The 16,888-nt window shown below is 48.5% G+C and overlaps 1 long non-coding RNA gene across 1 annotated transcript; it reads right to left on the bottom strand.

Annotated features, from left to right (window-relative positions):
* Positions 1-15: 15 nt before the first annotated feature.
* On the bottom strand, positions 16-8,090 carry LOC119923293. The gene is made up of 3 exons (XR_005448813.1): positions 7,956-8,090; positions 4,467-4,564; positions 16-57 (listed from the first exon to the last, which is right to left on the bottom strand). It is a non-coding gene; the product is annotated as an uncharacterized LOC119923293 (long non-coding RNA).
* Between the last annotated feature and the right edge of the window lie 8,798 nt (positions 8,091-16,888).

Below are 16,888 nucleotides of genomic sequence, written 5' to 3'. Positions count from 1 at the left end.
AAATTCCAGCTTTGTCCCTGGTCTGCTGGTCTCTTCTCTGGGCCTCAATCACTTCATCTGTAAAATGGAGATCAATCTTAAATTAATGCCTATGTATAACTGAACCGCCAGGATGATTTTATTGGGGCAATTCTTGGTTGATTTCGATTCGGGTGATCTAGTAAATGATAAGCAAAGACTGACAAGTCTGCCCATAGCATCACCGGCACTATATCTGATAGTTGGCCTTGTAAAAGGAACGCAGGCTGGGAGTCAGAGGTTCTGGCATTAATCCCGGCTCCACTCGTCTGCAGGGTGACCTCGGGCAAGTCACTACACTTCTCTGGGCCTCAGTATCCTCATCCGTAAAATGGGGATTAAAATTGTGAGACCTCTGCGGGACAGGAAAGTGTCCAACTCGATAAGCTTGGATCTATCCCGGCCCTTAGAATGGTGCCGGACACAAAGTGCGTAACAAATTCCATCATCATCACCTCACGTAGCAGAGCCATAGTTCCCTCATCTGTTAAAGGGGATTCGATACCTATTTTGCCTCCTACACGGGCTGTGGGACAAGCACTGCACCCATCTGATGATCGGGTCGGACACAATCCCTGTCTCATGTGGGGCTCAGAATCATATGGCGGTGATGATGATGATGATAATAGTTAATCCAAGTGTGGGTCCCATATGGGGCATAGTCTAAGTTGGAGGTAGTCCGGGAACGTGTCTACCCACTGCTGATTTGGACTCTCCCAAGTGCTCGGCACAGTGCTCAGCACACAGGAAGAACTTAATAAATACGACTGACTGAATTAATGAATGAATGGTATTTGTCAAGGACTTACTACATCCCAGGCATTAATCTAAGCACTGGGCTACCAGCAAAGCAATCATGCTTTGACACGGTCAATGTCTACCATGAAGCTCACAATCAATCCCCATTTTATAGGTGAGGTCACTGAGGCCAAGAGGAGTGAAGTGACTTGTCTAATGTCCCCCTCAGTCAGACAGTCACATATACAGAGCGCTTACTACTTGCAGAACACTGTACTAAGCACTTGGGAGAGTACAGTAGAACAATATAATAGACACCTTCTCTGCCCGCAACAAGAATACAGTCCTAGAGCGGGAGATGGACATCAATATAAATGAATACGTTACAGACAAGCCGATGAGCCAGGATTAGAACTCAGGTCCTCCCGGCTCCCAAGCCCATGCCCTATCCTCTAGAGGACAAAATAAGCAGCAGAAAACCCTCAAATTCCCATTTCCTACTGGCAAACGTCCTGGTTTCTCTACCCTGCCCCAAATTCCTCACATTTATGAAGCCAAAAAACACTGAAGACTACGAGACCCATAAAGGATGGGAAAGTACCCAGTGTCCGCCAAACAATCACGCTTCCCACCTTTCAAAGCCCTACTGAACGCACACCTCCTCCAGGAGGCCTTCCCAGACTGAGCCCCCCTTTTCATCAGCCCCCACCGCTACCCAACATTGCCCCGACTCGCTCCCTTTGCTCTACGCCGCCCTGCCCACAGCACTTGTGTCTATATGTACATACCTAGAATTCCATTTATTTACATTTATAAAACAGTGCTTGACATGTAGTAAGTGTTTCACAAATACCATCATCATCGACTCAGCACAGCATTAGATCCCTCATCTGTAAAACGGGGATTCAATCCCTTTTTTCTCTTCTACTCGGAGAGAACTGAAGAAATGTAATTTCAAAGAAATAGGTAAATGAGAGAGGAGGCCAGGCTGAAGAAAAACTGAGCTCCATTCCCTCTCTGGACAACAACTCTGAAGCTAGAGGCAGGAAGGGGAATACTCTACCAGGAGAAGCGGCGAAGTCCAGGGGCTACAGCCCAGGAAGTCAGAAGTACCTGAGTTCTAATCCCAGCTTTGACCCTGGTCTGCGGGGTGACCTTAAGTAAGTCTCTTCACTTCTCTGAGCCTCAATCACCTCATCTGTAAACTCGAGATAAATCCTAAATTACTGCCTGTTTATAACTGAACTTTCAGGATGATTTTATTGGGGTAATTCTTGGTTGATTTTGATTGGCATGATCTAGCCGTATGACAAAATCTCTGAATGAGAAGTAAAGAATGACAGGTCTGCCCACAGAATCACCAGCAGCATATCTTACAGTTGGCCTCAAGGAAGGAACGCAGGGCTGGGAATCAGAGATTCTGGTTTTTAATCCCGGCTTCATTCATCTGCTGGGTGCCCTCAGGCAAGTCATTTCACTTCTCTGGGCCTCAGTTCCCTCATCTGTTAAATGGGGATTAAGACTGTGAGACCTCTGTGGGACAGGGAAGTGTCTGACTCGATGAGCTTGGATCTACCCTGGCCCTTAGAACGGTGTTGGACACATAGTAAGTGTTTAACAAGTATCACCATCATCATCACCTCACTGAGCCGAAACTTAGTTCCCTCATCTATAATATCGGGATTGATCCCGGTTTTCTCTCCTACTCGGGCTGTGGGGCAAATACTGTACCCATCTGGTAATCGAGTTGGACACTGTCTCTGTCCCATGTGGAGCTCATAATGATGATGATGATGATGATGATAATTAAGCCAAGTCTGGGTCCTACATGGGGCATAGTCTAAGGTGGAGGTAGACAGGGAACGTGCCTGCCCACCACTGTATTGGACTCTCCCAAGTGCTCGGCACAGTGCTCTGCATACAGGAAGAACTTAATAAATATGACTGACTGAATGAAAGCATGGTATTTGTTAAGCACTTTCCACGTGCCAGGCACTGTTCTAAGCGCTGGGGTACACAGGCGGCAATCATGGTTTGACATAGTCCAAGTTCCCCATGGGGCTCACAATCTTAATCCCCAATTTACAGATGAGGTCAGAGGCCCAGGGAAGTGAAATGACTTGCCCTATGTCCGTCTCAGTCAGTCAATCACATTTACTGAGCGCTTACGACATGCAGAACACTGTACTAAGCACTTGGGAGAGAACAATAGAATATAATAGACATATTCTCTGCCCACAGCAATCTTACAGTCTAGAGGGGGAGACGGACATTAATAGAAATCAATGACAAATTAGCGGCAGAGCCGGGAATAGAACCCAGGTCCTCCCGACACCCAGGCCCATGCCCTATCTGCTAAGGAACAAACTGAGCGGCAGAAGAGCCTCAAAATCCCAGTTCCTACAGGAAAACCTTCTCATGTCTCTTCCCTGCCTCACATTCATCACATTTATGAGGCCAAAAATATTGAAGTTCTAATAAGTGGAAATAGGAAAAATCAAAAAACTGGTTTTTTAGACACCAGACTGTAAGCTCCTTATGGACATGGAGCATATTTGCTAATTCTATTGCACCCTATTCCCCCAAGTGCTTAGTACAGTGCACTCTGCACATGGTAAGCATTCAATAAGTATCTTTGATCGATGTTTAATTGGTATGTGGGGGAAGGGGCTAGTGGAAAAAACAGCTGATCAATCAGTCACATTTATCAAGGGCTTACTGTGTGCAGGTAACCAGAGAGTTGGAGGACTTGGGTTCTAATCTCAGCTCCACCAATTGTCTGCTGTGTGACCTTGGGCAAGTCACTTCACTTCTCTGGGCCTCAGTACCCTCCTCTGTAAAATGGAGATGAAGACTGTGAGACCCATGGGGAACGGGGAAGTGCCCAATATCCGCCAATCAGTCTTCCCCCTTCAAAGCCCTACTGAAGGCTCACCTCCTCCAGGAGGCCCTCCCCAACTAACCCTCTCCTTTCATCAGCTACCCCCGACCCCCACATTGACTCACTCCCTTCGCTCTACCCTGCCCCACAGCACTTGTGTTTATATGTACATATCTATAATTCTATTTATTTACATTTATAGAACAGTGCTTGACACATAGTAAGGGCAGAACAATACCATCATAATTATCTCCCTTAGCAGAGCCTTAGTTACCTGTGCCTCAGTTACCTCATCTGTAAAATGGGGATCAGGATTGCCAGCCCCTTGTGGGACAACCTAGTTACCTTGTATCTACCCCAGCGCTTAGAACAGTGCTTGGCAAATAGGAAGCGCTTAACAAACACGAGCATTATTGTGATCATCATTACCTAGTCAGGCCTCAGGACAATCTCACTCTGCCCTCCTGCTCGTGTCAGGGGGTACTGCCTCCTGTGCCCAGCTGCAACTGTGCCCTTACCCCTCCGCTGGACTGATCCCTGCACGCTCACTGGAAAGAGTAGAGAGGAAAGGGAGACCAAGGGGGGGGGGGGGGGGGGGGGGGGGGGAGAGAGAGCACGCGAGAGAGAGAGAGAAAAGAAACAACCCCCTTTGAGACTTTGAGACAGACAGAGCGACTGCCACTCACACTCCCTGTAGGGGAGAACCTAGCTAGCTTAGCCTGGGGGTTCGGGCTTGGGGTGAACCAGCTCGGTTTACCCCGACAGAGTCTTACCCCTGCACACCTCCTCCCCAATACACCCACCCACACCCACTGCCCCAGGGTCTCACCTCTGAGGGGGCTGGTCTGGAAAGCTTCTCCAGGGAGGTGGAAAGAAGCTGGACTTCTGCCTTTTCTCCTCATGCAGCCAAGGCCCTGAAATTACTGACTAGAGGGGAAACGGGCATTAATATAAATATATAAAAACACGGATATGTACATAAGTGCTGTGGGGCTGGGAAGAGGGAAGAATAAAGGGAGTAAGTCAGGGCGATGCAGAAAAGAGGTGAAGAAAAGGAAAGGAGGGCTTAGTCAGGGAAGGCTTCATGGAGGAAATGAGCCTTATCCAGCCCCAGTCTGATCCTGTGCGCTTGCCCCTCTTCCTCGCTCCAAGTTTGGTCGGACTTGAGTGAGACCACCCCCCCTTAAGCCCCCTCTGTGGCCAGCTGGGTGTAAGAGAGACAGTCCCTGCCCACTGGGAGCTCACAATCTAAGTCACTCAGTCCATCAGTTGATAGGATTTGAGCTCTTACTGTGTGCAGAGCGCTGTACTTAGCCCTTGGGAGCATACATTAGAAAAATTTACCAGACACCTGCCCTACCCAAAACAAGCCTAGAAGGGGAAGCATGGACATTGGAAAAAAACATAGTACGAATGCCTCCAAGAGTTCAACACTACGTAACATACATGGCCCCTGCTCTTAAGAAGCAACCGGCCTGTGACAGACATAAAAGCTGAGGTCCACAAGGCGGAATGGCATATACAAGGTCGGGACATGAAGTGACGCACGCCGAACCTAAGGTAAGCTCGAATCGGCAGTACGAGGAGATTAAACAGAGTAAATGAGTACGTAGGGTGAAGGATGGCAGTATCGCATTAAGACAGAAGTAGTGTTTATTGAACGCTCTTTGACGGAGGAGTGTACAATGAGGAGGATGGGGGGGGAGAGACCTCGATTGCTAAGGACAACCATTTCAGTCACTTGTATTTGTCCGGCACTTTCCATGGGCCAAGCACAGTATCACAATCAACAGACAGATTCCCTGCTCATTATGAGCTGACAGCATAGAGGAGAAGGCAGATAACAGATATAAATTACACCCATATAAGTAGGAGCCATGATGCATCGGGGGAGGAGTCATCTGGAGTCATCAGCCCTCACCCTCCGCTCCTCTGCCGCTAATCTCCTCACCGTGCCTCGTTCTCGCCTGTCCCGCCGTCGACCTCCGGCATCCCCCTGGCCTGGAATGCCCTCCCTCCCCGCATCTGCCAAGCTAGCTCTCTTCCTCCCTTCAAGGCCCTACTGAGAGCTCACCTCCTCCAGGAGGCCTTCCCAGACTGAGCCCCGTCCTTCCTCTCCCCCCTCCTCCCCCTCGCCTTACCTCCTTCCCTTCCCCACAGCACCTGTATATGTTTGTACATATTTATTACTCTATTTATTTATTCTACTTGTACATATCTATTTCATTTATTTTATTTTGGTAATATGTTTTGGTTTGTTCTCTGTCTCCCCCTTCTAGACTGTGAGCCCTCTGTTGGGTAGGGACCGTCTCTGTATGTTGCCAACTTGTACTTCCCAAGCGCTTAGTACAGTGCTCTGCACACAGTAAGCGCTCAATAAATACGATTGACTGATTGATTGATTGATCTGGAAATATTTTACAGACTAGGTTCCAACTCAAGGCGAGATTGACACTCTGTAACTCAGTTTCCCAGGAGCTCAGTACAGTGCTCCGCATCTACTCAGTAATCAATGAATACTGTGGATGACTCAGCGTCTGCTGCTACAACGGCACTTGTACTTGTGGTGCTACGGGTCAGTGCATCCTGTTTCAGCACACAGCACAAAGGTCCTTGGGAGAGTACAATTTAATGACAGACACAACCCCCTGCCCAAAACAAGCATCCAGTTTCCTCCTGTTGTCCACTAGCGGACTTGACATGACTGACTCCATTTTGTGTGTGCCGACAGTAACCCTCCATTTTGTGCAGGCTGAGCGAACAACTCCTTTTTGTATTGTCTGCAACAGATGCCTTCAAGGCCATTAACCATTAAGTAACACCTATGTAAGGTCATAGGGCAGATGACATCCTGCACAAGACAGTGATAACAGAAGATAATGAGAATTTACATACCTATCTATGCAAGGCCATAGGGCAGATAACAACATCCTGCACAAGGCAGTGAGAAGAGAGAATAATGAGAATTCTGTAACATCCTGTCAGTCCTAACTGAATTCCTGAAATTTCCAAATGCCCCATTCCCATGTTGCTATAACTCAATAAAAGACACCGTGCGCATGGGATCGGGGCTGCTTGTCACTCGTACCTCTCCCGGGAGGTGAACAGGCAGGTAGCCACTTTCCTTCTTTACTGCTCTATCTGAACTCATGTCTCCGGGTCATTTTTCCTATCTGCGTCACCACCCTGGGTACAAGAACCCTGCGGCCGATTTACACCGAGTTAACCTATTTTGCACCCTACTTGTCGATAACACTCCACACGTGTGTGGCTAGTGAACCCCACCTCAGTGCTGGGCTTTTGAGGCGTCATAATGGAGTCATACAGGGGTGAAGGAGAAAGTTGTATCTTGGGGTAGAGGAATTGGTAAGCCCCAAACCGAGAGTCCCCAACCACCCAGCTGGGGTCAGTGCAATCCTGCCCTCAGAGCAGCTTCCTGTTTAAGAACCCTGGAGGGGCGCATGACAGTACTGCCATCCCACCTCTCTCCGGTCGGGGGGGGGGGGGGGGGTCTTGGTTGCTGCCCGATGGCGGGGGCTCACGGTCTGATGCTACAATACCCACACTTTCGGGACTGACCCGCAGCAATGAATCAAGGGAGGATGGTGGAGGGCGGTGGGAAGGTTACCAGTGGATGGGGGCTGGGTGTGCACCCCCTTGGGAACGATAAGGGGGCTCGCGGGCCTTCCAGAAGAAGCTCAGCACCTTCCACCTCAGTCCAGGCGTAGGGTCCCATGCAGGGAAGGACACTGGACTTGGTGACCTTATAGTTTAGTAGGAAATCCTAGCTAATTAGGGGCTGGCAAGAGCACACGGAAGAGGATACAACGACAGACACACACAGAGACAGTGAGCATGCACCCCCATGCACCCCGTGGTTTCTGCCCCATCCCTTTCTCCCCCAACGCAAACATCATGCCTAGACACATAGTATAAAGACTTCATAGCATCACAACCCCTCAACTTCCTCAATTCCAAAGGTATTTTGGTATCCCGAATCAAGTCACCAGGTATCACAAACCTATACACCAAAGTCATTTCTGAATCTTCCATAAAAAACCAAAGCCCCCTGCAAACCACCCCCTCACCCAGGTAGTCAACATCAATTAGCCCAGCCTTAGATTGTCCCCGCAAGGCATCAACCCAAGTCAGTTCTGAGCCTTCAAAATCAACCTATTAGCACCACCCATTCAATAAGCATTGACTATCACCCAATCACTTCCTACAATGCTTGGCACACCGTAAACACTCAATCATTACAACTGAATGAATAAACAAAAGATAAGAAAACCAAAGGAGAATCACAGCCCCAGCTCACCAAACCGCCTCCAGGAACCAAACTCCACAGGTCACAAAATGGTGCACGAAAATACCCAGCAGCCTCTGGGGCTTTAAAGGCACAGTGCCACTTGCCCCATTGAAGGACACCTAATGGAGGGACTGGGTTTCTGCGGGTGGGGTTGGAGAATCAAGGAAGGAAGATGCAGAGGGCTATTAAGGAGAAGGGGATTTGCAGCTGCCCATCATTAAAAGGATTTGGAAAAGTAGACTCAATTATAGACACCTGCAACCCATTCACATTCACCTTGAGGATCGGGGCTAATGCTCGTCCGGTGCTTTCCCGGCCCCTAATACAGTGCTTTGCATCCAGGAGGGTATTGAGTAAATACGAACAAACAAATCAATCAATTTAACAATGAATGAACTCAAGCTCTTCACTGAGGCCTCCCCAGTTCCCAGGCCCCACTGTCCCCTCTGCATCTCTTTTTCCCTTTTTGTTTGCTTTTTAATGGTATTTGTTAAGCACTTTCAATGTGCCAGCCACTGTGCTGAGCCCCACAGTGGATACAAGATAATCGGGTTGGACAAGGTCCCTGTTCCATGTAGGGCTCAGACTCTCGATCCCCCATTTTACAGAAGAGGTGACTGAGGTCCAGAGAAGTGAAGTTACTTGCCCAGGGTCACACAGCAGATGAGTGGCAGAGTAGGGCTTGGAACCCAGATTTTCGGCCTCCCAGGCCCGGGCCCTTTCCAACAAGTTGTACCGCTTCTCTCCTCCCTGCTTCTGTCCCATTTGGCTTCCAGGAATGGACTGTTGGTGTAAGAAGTCGGTAGAGGTGGCCAAGTTTCGGGGGGGCCCTTAACCCAGGAGCCTGGAAGAGTGGAGGGAAAAGGCAGGGAAGGGGTGGAGAAGACAAGGAATGAAGGGCGAGTCAGCTTTAAGGCTGGCCACTGGGGTGACCACTCATGGCCCTTGCAGATCTTGTACCAACCGATAATAATGATGGTATTTTTAAAGCGCTTACTATATGCCAAGCACTGTACTAAGTGCTGGTGCCCAGGGTGTCACATGTCTCACGGAACACGTTTTTTTATGCTATTTGTTAAGCACTTACTATGTGTTCAACACCTTTCTAAGCGCTGGGGTAGATACAAGTGAATTAGGTCAGACACCGTCCCTGTCCCATGTGGGCCTCACAGTCTAAGTAGGAGACCCGAGGCCCAGAGAAGCGGAGCAACTTGCCCAATGTCACACGGCGGGCATTTGGTGGAGCTGGGATCGGAACTCAGGTCCCTTGACTCCCAGGCCCGGGCTCTTTCCACAAGACCACGCCGCTTCTCGGAAGTCCGCCTCTATCTTGCGGCGTTTCTCCAGTGGTGTTCCCCTCTCCGGTCCCTGGGGGCACGGGCACTGCTTCCGCTCCGTGGCACCCTGCAGTCGGAGTACAGGAGCGGGAGGAGACTGGGCACGGAAAATAAAAATGGTGGACAGGAAGGCATTCGGTACCGACCCTTACCATATTGGCCGGGTCGGCTGAGAATTGGATCAGGTGAGGGGGTCAGATCGGACAAACGGCAGTTCTACTGGCCACCTTGTCTGTGGGCCTGTGACTGACCCGAGGCCACGGGGCAGGTCTGCCATGGGGTTCTCCGGCCTCCCCTCCCAGAATGCCTTGTGGTTGGGACATGCCACACAAGGCCCCTCAGGACTTACCACAGAACAGGTTTCCAGTTTTAGGGTGCAGAGGAAGAACTGAGGTGTCACATGTCTGCTGTGTGACCTTGAGTAAGTCGCTCCACTTCTCTGGGCCTCAGTTACCTTATCTGTAAAATGGGGATTAAGACTGTGAGCTCCACGTGGGACAGCCTCTGGGTCCAGCCTCATTACCTTATACCTACCCCAGAGCTTAGAACAGTGCTTGGCACAGAGGAATTATTATTACTGTTGTTAGCAGTCTAAACAGCAATGTTCGCCTTCATTCATTCATTCTTTCAATCATATTTATTGAGCGCTTACTTTGTGCGGAGCACTGTACTGAGCGCTTGAGGGGTACCTGCCCAAACCCATCTCAGGCTCATCACATCATCTTCCACGTCCCTTCATATGAAAAGCACCCAGGATGCACCTAAGATCTGAGCAGTGACAGCTCACTGGTTATGGTCAAAGTGGTTAAAGATTGAACTCTGAATAAACCAGGCCAATTTTGGATGAAAGTGTCTTCTAGGAGGGTACAGAGACCCTGGAAACGTAAAGAAAACGAAGCCCAAAATAGAATATTATAACATGGTGTAAACCTCACCTTGGAAAATAAAAAGTTAACCCTGTATTGTAAGTCAATGCCACGAAGTGTCTCTAAAAGTGTTAGAGATGTCGCTAAAAGATGTCTCTGATGATGGCTGGAAATTATTATTATTATTTTTATTATGGTATCTATCCCAGTGCTTAGTACAGTGCCTGGCACATAGAAAGTGCTTAATACCAAAAAAAGGGCTATAGACTCACATCAGGAAAACAAACACAGAAGCAACCGCAGTGTGGCCTTTAACCTGGAAGCAGTGTGTATCCTCTGGCACACAACAGCAGCTGTGCTTGGCATATATTAAGTGCTTAAATAGGCCACAATTATTATCACAATTATTATTATTATAAGGGACAGGCTTCAATCCATCAACAGTCGATCAATGTACAGTATTTACTAAGCACTTACTCTGTGTCAAGCACTGTATTCAGGAAGTGGAAGAGTCCACTAGAGTTAGTAGATGAAATTCCTGCCCTCAAAGGTCAGCAACTTGCCATTTGGGGTCCTTTCAGCCTTAACTGGCTGCTCTCCGAAGAAAAAAAGAGAAGAGGCATCCTTCCCATCATTCTTAATTAGCCCTAAGCTTGCCTTCTTAGTCTTAATTGATTTCAGCTGTGCTTAATTAGCCTCATTAACAGTAAATGAAAAGTAAAACAAAATTTTAAAGGTTATCCATGGAGTAAAGGCTTAAAAAAATGGCCTCAGCACCTCAGTGTTGTGAGCTCTGATCCAGCTTGTGAAATCCAAGTCTTTTTAAGATTCTGACACTGGAGCCGGGACTCTGAGGCCTGGTTCTGCCCTCCCCCCCTCCCCCGACCCAGGGCTCTGAGGCCTGGTTCTGCCCCTTGGGATTTTGAGGCCCAGTTCTTTCGCGCCCGCCCCCCGTGCCCAGGGCTCTGAGGCCTGGCCCTGTCCCCCTGGGGCTCAGAAAGCTGAGGTTTCATCTGAGGGAGGACATTCCTGTCAGAGATAGCTCAAAGCCATGTCCCCTGGTGGAGAGAACACTGATCTGGCAGTCAGATGAACTGGGTTCCAATCCTGCCTCCACCACGTGCCTGCTGTGTGAGCTTGGGTGAAGTGCCGCTCTGTGCCTCAGTTTCTTCAACTGTAAAATGGGGATTGGGTACATGTTCTCCCTTCTTTTTTATGGCAAATGTTAAGCACTTTAGTATGTACTAAGGACTGTACTAAGCAGTGGGATAGATACATGGTAATCAAGTTGGACACAGTCTGTGTCCCACCTGGGGCTCACAATCTTCATCCCCATTTTACAGATGAGGTTACTGAGGGACTTTGGAAGTTAAATTACTTGCCCAAGGTCACACAGCAGCCAACCCAGGGACTGTGGCTGACCTGTTTATTTCATCTCTTCCCCACTGCTCAGGACAGCGCTTGGCTCACAGTAAGCATTTAAATAGCACAGTGATTTATTAGGATTCGATTCATTCATTCAATTGTACTTACTAAGCACTTACTGTGTGCAGAGCACTGTACTACGCGCTTGGAAAATACAAATCGGCACAGAAGAGCACCACATTTTCACAGGGGAGACACAAAGGATTCATTCAACTAGAGGAGGAGCAGAGAGATGGCTAGTGACAACAATGAGCAGTAGAAGGAGTTTATCCTATACTGTCAATCTATTAATGGGTATATACCTAGATGCGGGAGTTAGGGCACCATACTTAAATGCTAAAGGAGCTACTGGGAATGCCATAACTTAGGGTGTTGGGAATTAATCAATCAATCAATCAATCGTATTTATTGAGCGCTTACTGTGTGCAGAGCACTGTACTAAGCGCTTGGGAAGTACAAGTTGGCAACATATAGAGACAGTCCCTACCCAACAGTGGGCTCACAGTCTAAAAGGGGGAGACAGAGAACAAGACCAAACATACTAACAAAATAAAATAAACAGACTAGATATGTACAAGTAAAATAAATAAATAAATAAATAAATAGAGTAATAAATATGTACAAACATATATACATATATACAGGTGCTGTGGGGAAGGGAAGGAGGTAAGATGGGGGGGATGGAGAGGGGGACGAGGGGGAGAGGAAGGAAGGGGCTCAGTCTGGGAAGGCCTCCTGGAGGAGGTGAGCTCTCAGTAGGGCCTTGAAGGGAGGAAGAGAGCTAGCTTGGCGGATGGGCAGAGGGAGGGCATTCCAGGCCCGGGGGATGACGTGGGCCAAGGGTCGATGGCGGGACAGGCGAGGACGAGGCACGGTGAGGAGATTAGCGGCAGAGGAGCGGAGGGTGCGGGCTGGGCTGTAGAAGGAGAGAAGGGAGGTGAGGTAGGAGGGGGCGAGGTGATGGAGAGCCTTGAAGCCGAGAGTGAGGAGTTTCTGCCTGATGCGCAGATTGATTGGTAGCCATTGGAGATTTTTGAGGAGGGGGGTAACATGCCCAGAGCGTTTCTGGACAAAGACAATCCAGGCAGCGGCATGAAGTATGAATTGAAGTGGGGAGAGACACGAGGATGGGAGATCAGAGAGAAGGCTGATGCAGTAGTCCAGACGGGATAGGATGAGAGCTTGAACGAGCAGGGTAGCGGTATGGATGGAGAGGAAAAGGCAGATCTTGGCAATGTTGTGGAGCTGAGACCGGCAGGTTTTGGTGACAGCTTGGATGTGAGGGGTGAATGAGAGAGCGGAGTCGAGGATGACACCAAGGTTGCGGGCTTGTGAGACGGGAAGGCTGGTAGTGCCGTCAACAGAGATGGGAAAGTCAGGGAGAGGGCAGGGTTTGGGAGGGAAGACAAGGAGTTCAGTCTTGGACATGTTGAGATTTAGGTGGCGGGCAGACATCCAGATGGAGATGTCCTGAAGGCAGGAGGAGATGCGAGCCTGGAGAGAGGGGGAGAGAGCAGGGGCAGAGATGTAGATCTGGGTGTCATCAGCGTAAAGATGATCGTTGAAGCCGTGGGAGCGACTGAGGTCACCAAGGGAGTGCGTGTAGATCGAGAACAGAAGGGAGAACAGAAGGATGGGAGAGTAGCACTGAACCTTGGGGAACCCCCACAGTAAGGGGATGGGAGGGGGAGGAGGAGTCTGCAAAATAGACTGAGAATGAACGACCGGAGAGATAAGAGGAGAACCAGGAGAGGACGGAGTCTGTGAAGCCAAGGTCAGATAGCGTGTTGAGGAGAAGGGGGTGGTCCACAGTGTCGAAGGCAGCTGAGAGGTCGAGGAGGATTAGGATGGAGTATGAGCCGTTGGATTTGGCAAGCAGGAGGTCATTGGTGACCTTTGAGAGGGCAGTTTCCGTGGAATGTAGGGGACGGAAGCCAGACTGGAGGGGGTCGAGGAGAGAGTTGGTGCTGAGGAATTCGAGGCAGCGTGTGTAGACAACTCGTTCAAGGAGTTTGGAAAGGAATGGTAGGAGGGATATGGGACGATAACTAGAAGGTGAGGTGGGGTCAAGAGAGGGTTTTTTTAGGATGGGAGAGACATGGGCATGTTTGAAGGCAGAGGGGAAGGAACCAGTGGAGAGTGAGCGGTTGAAGATGGAAGTTAAGGAGGGGAGAAGGGATGGAGCGAGAGACTTCATGAGATGAGAGGGAATGGGGTCAGAAGCACAGGTGGCTGGAGGAGCACTTGAGAGCAGGGAGGAGAGCTCCTCTGAGGATACTGCTGGGAAGGATGGGAGAGTAGCAGAGAGTGTTGAGTGCCGGGGGTTGGAGAAGGGCGGGGGGGGGAGTGACTTTGGGGAGGTCGGACCTGATGGATTTTATGTTTGATGAGCATCAGCTTGGTAGAAGGAATGAGGGCTGGAAGTTTGGGCGTCTGGGTTCTCTTCTCAGGTTCACTTAGCCCACTACCCTCTGCTATCCTGATGGATGTTGACAATCCTGGGGCTATCTGTAATCACTTGATATCAAAATGTGTACTGTGTGCCAACCACTACACTTAGTGCTGGGGTAGATACAAGATTGTCACCCAAAGGACTCACAATGTAATTATTATTATTATTATTTGCTCAAATAACGTGCTGGGGAGATGAGACCAGGACGCCGGGCAGTGGGGTGGTCTCACAGAAAGAGCCCTGTCCTGAGAGTCGGGAGACCTGGATTCTAAGCCTGACTCTGCCACTTCTTTGCCAGATGGCCTTGGGTGAGATAAGCTCTCTGTGTCTCTGTTTCCTTATCTGTAAAATGGTGATATGACTCCTATTCTCCTTCCCCGAAAACCATGAGCCCAAAGGGAACAGGGATTGTTTCTTATCTGATTGCTCTCTATTTTTTTTTCAATGGTATTTATTAAGTTCTAACTATGGAAGTGTCATGACGTTTCGAGGAACTGATTCTTCCAATCACGGGGGGAAATGCTGACATCTGGGACTCTGAACGCATGGACTTCTCAACTCCAGGCCCCCTTCCCTGGACAAATGGGAGGAATAAAAGAATAACTCTTTGGAGAGAAAGTTAAAGAAAGCAATAGTTCTCTCCATTCCATGTTCTGTGGTTGTACTCTTCCCAGCACTCAGAGCTCTGAACACATTAGATGCTCAATCCATACTACCGATGGCTGGATTGAGCCAACATTTCTGGGAGCCGACCACTCTGGGTAAGATTGGGGAGAGAAACTTGATATTGTAGTGAGCATTTTACCTGAAGGGATATTTCACCATTTGTCAAATGGGTTTAGTTTTTTTTGTTTTTTAACTCTAGCATACTTTGTGCCCGCACTGTTCAAAGCACTTGGGTGGATACAAGCAGATTGAGTTGGATGCAGTCCCTGTCCCACGTGGGGCTTACAGTCTCAATCCCCATTTTACAGATGAAGTAACTGAGGCCCAGAGAAGTGAAGTGACTTGCCCAAGGTCAGACAGGAGACAAGTGGCAGAGCTGGCCTCAGAACCCATGACCTTTTGGCTCCCATGCCCGTGCTCTATCCACTACGCCATGCTCAAATGTCCCTTGGCTTCTTGATCTTTGTCCCCTGTGGATGAGGAATGAAACTATTGAAGCCGATTTGAAAGTCTGCTTTCAAGGATGTTGTGTTCTGATCAGACAGATCTGGGCACAAATCATTTATTATTTTCATTATCATTATCATCGTCATTACGGGGAACTCTTTGTGTATCTTAAAATGTATTCTTCTGTCCACAAAATGGAGGAAGAATCATTATAGGGTAGTCTAAGGGACCTGGGTTCTAATCCCAGCGCTACCACTTGACTGAGAGGTAACTTGGTGAAGTTACTTATCTATGCCTCAGTGACCTTATCTGTACATTGGGGATTAGGACTCTGAGCCCTAAGGGCTGTATCCAACCTGACTGTATCTACCCCAATGCTTAATTTGGGGCCTGGCACGTTGTACATGCTTAACAAGTGCCATAAAAAAATTAATCACTTTTTTAGGCCTCAGTTTCCTCATGTGGAAAGTGGGGATTTAATATTAGTTGTCCTTCTGACTGTGATTGCGAGTCCCATGGGGACAGAGACCATGACTGGTCTGATTACCTTGTATCTACCGCAGCAATTAGTATAGCAGGTGGTAGTAAATTCCTAACAAACATATCAATTATTATTACTTGGGAGGAGCATCTATCCTCCGGCTAGAAGCTAGATTGTAAGACTGCCCTCTGCCACCCTCCCCCCATTCATTTGTTCATTCATGCAATCACATTTATTGAGCACTCACTGTGTGCAAAACACTGTACTAAGCTCAAAAGACCCTGGGCGGGCAAGTATTATTATTAATAATAATAATGGCATTTGTTAAGTATTTACTACGTGGAAAGCAGTGTTCTAAGTGCTGGGGAGGATACGCAGTGATCAGCTTGTCCCAAGTGGGGCTCACAGTCTTTATCCCCATTTTACAGATGAGGTAACTGAGGCACAGAGAAGTTAATAATAATAATAATAATTATGGCATTTATTAAGCACTTACTATGTGCAAAGCACTGTTCTAAGTGCTGGGGAGGTTACAAGGTGATCAGGTTGTCCCACAGGGGGCTCACAGTCAATCTTCATTTTACAGATGAGGGAACTGAGGCAAAGAGAAGTTAAGTGACTTGCCCAAAGTCACACAGCTGACAATTGGAGGAGCCAGGATTTGAACCCATGACCTCTGACTCCAAAGCCCAGGCTCTTTCCACTGAGCCATGCTGCTTCTACTACGTGCAAGGTACCGTGCTAAGAGCTGGAGAAGATACAAAATTATCAGGTCCCACGTGGGGTTCACATTCTAAGTAGGAGGAAGCACAGGGATTGACTCCCCATTTTGCAAATGAAGGAATTGAGGCCCAAAGAAGTTGTGATGTGCCCTAGTGCACACAGCAGGTAAGTGTCGGAGCCGCGAGTAGAATCCAAGTCCTCTGGCTACCAGGGCTTTGCTCTTTCCACTAGGCCACTATGCTTCCCATATTTGCTTTAGGGCAAAGCCTAGAAAGAAACTGAAGCTCCCCCCAGCCCCAAGCAAACAAACATTCATTAATTCAATTCGTTCAATAGCATTTATTGAGCTGTTATGGCTTTTCATGTCAAATAACAATTGCCATCTATAAAGCCAGTATAGACTTGATTCACGAGAAGCACCATGGCCTAGGGAATCGAGCACAGGCCTGGGAGTGTGAAGGACCAGGCTTCTAATCCCGGTTCCAGCACTTGTCCGCTCCGTGACCTTGGGCAATTCACTTCACTTCTCTATGCCTCAGTTAACT

The sequence above is a fragment of the Tachyglossus aculeatus genome, unplaced genomic scaffold (assembly GCF_015852505.1).
Source record: "Tachyglossus aculeatus isolate mTacAcu1 unplaced genomic scaffold, mTacAcu1.pri scaffold_169_arrow_ctg1, whole genome shotgun sequence".
Classification (NCBI taxonomy): domain Eukaryota; kingdom Metazoa; phylum Chordata; class Mammalia; order Monotremata; family Tachyglossidae; genus Tachyglossus; species Tachyglossus aculeatus.
Note: the sequence above shows the minus strand (reverse complement) of the source record. Positions and strands in the feature narration are given on the sequence as shown.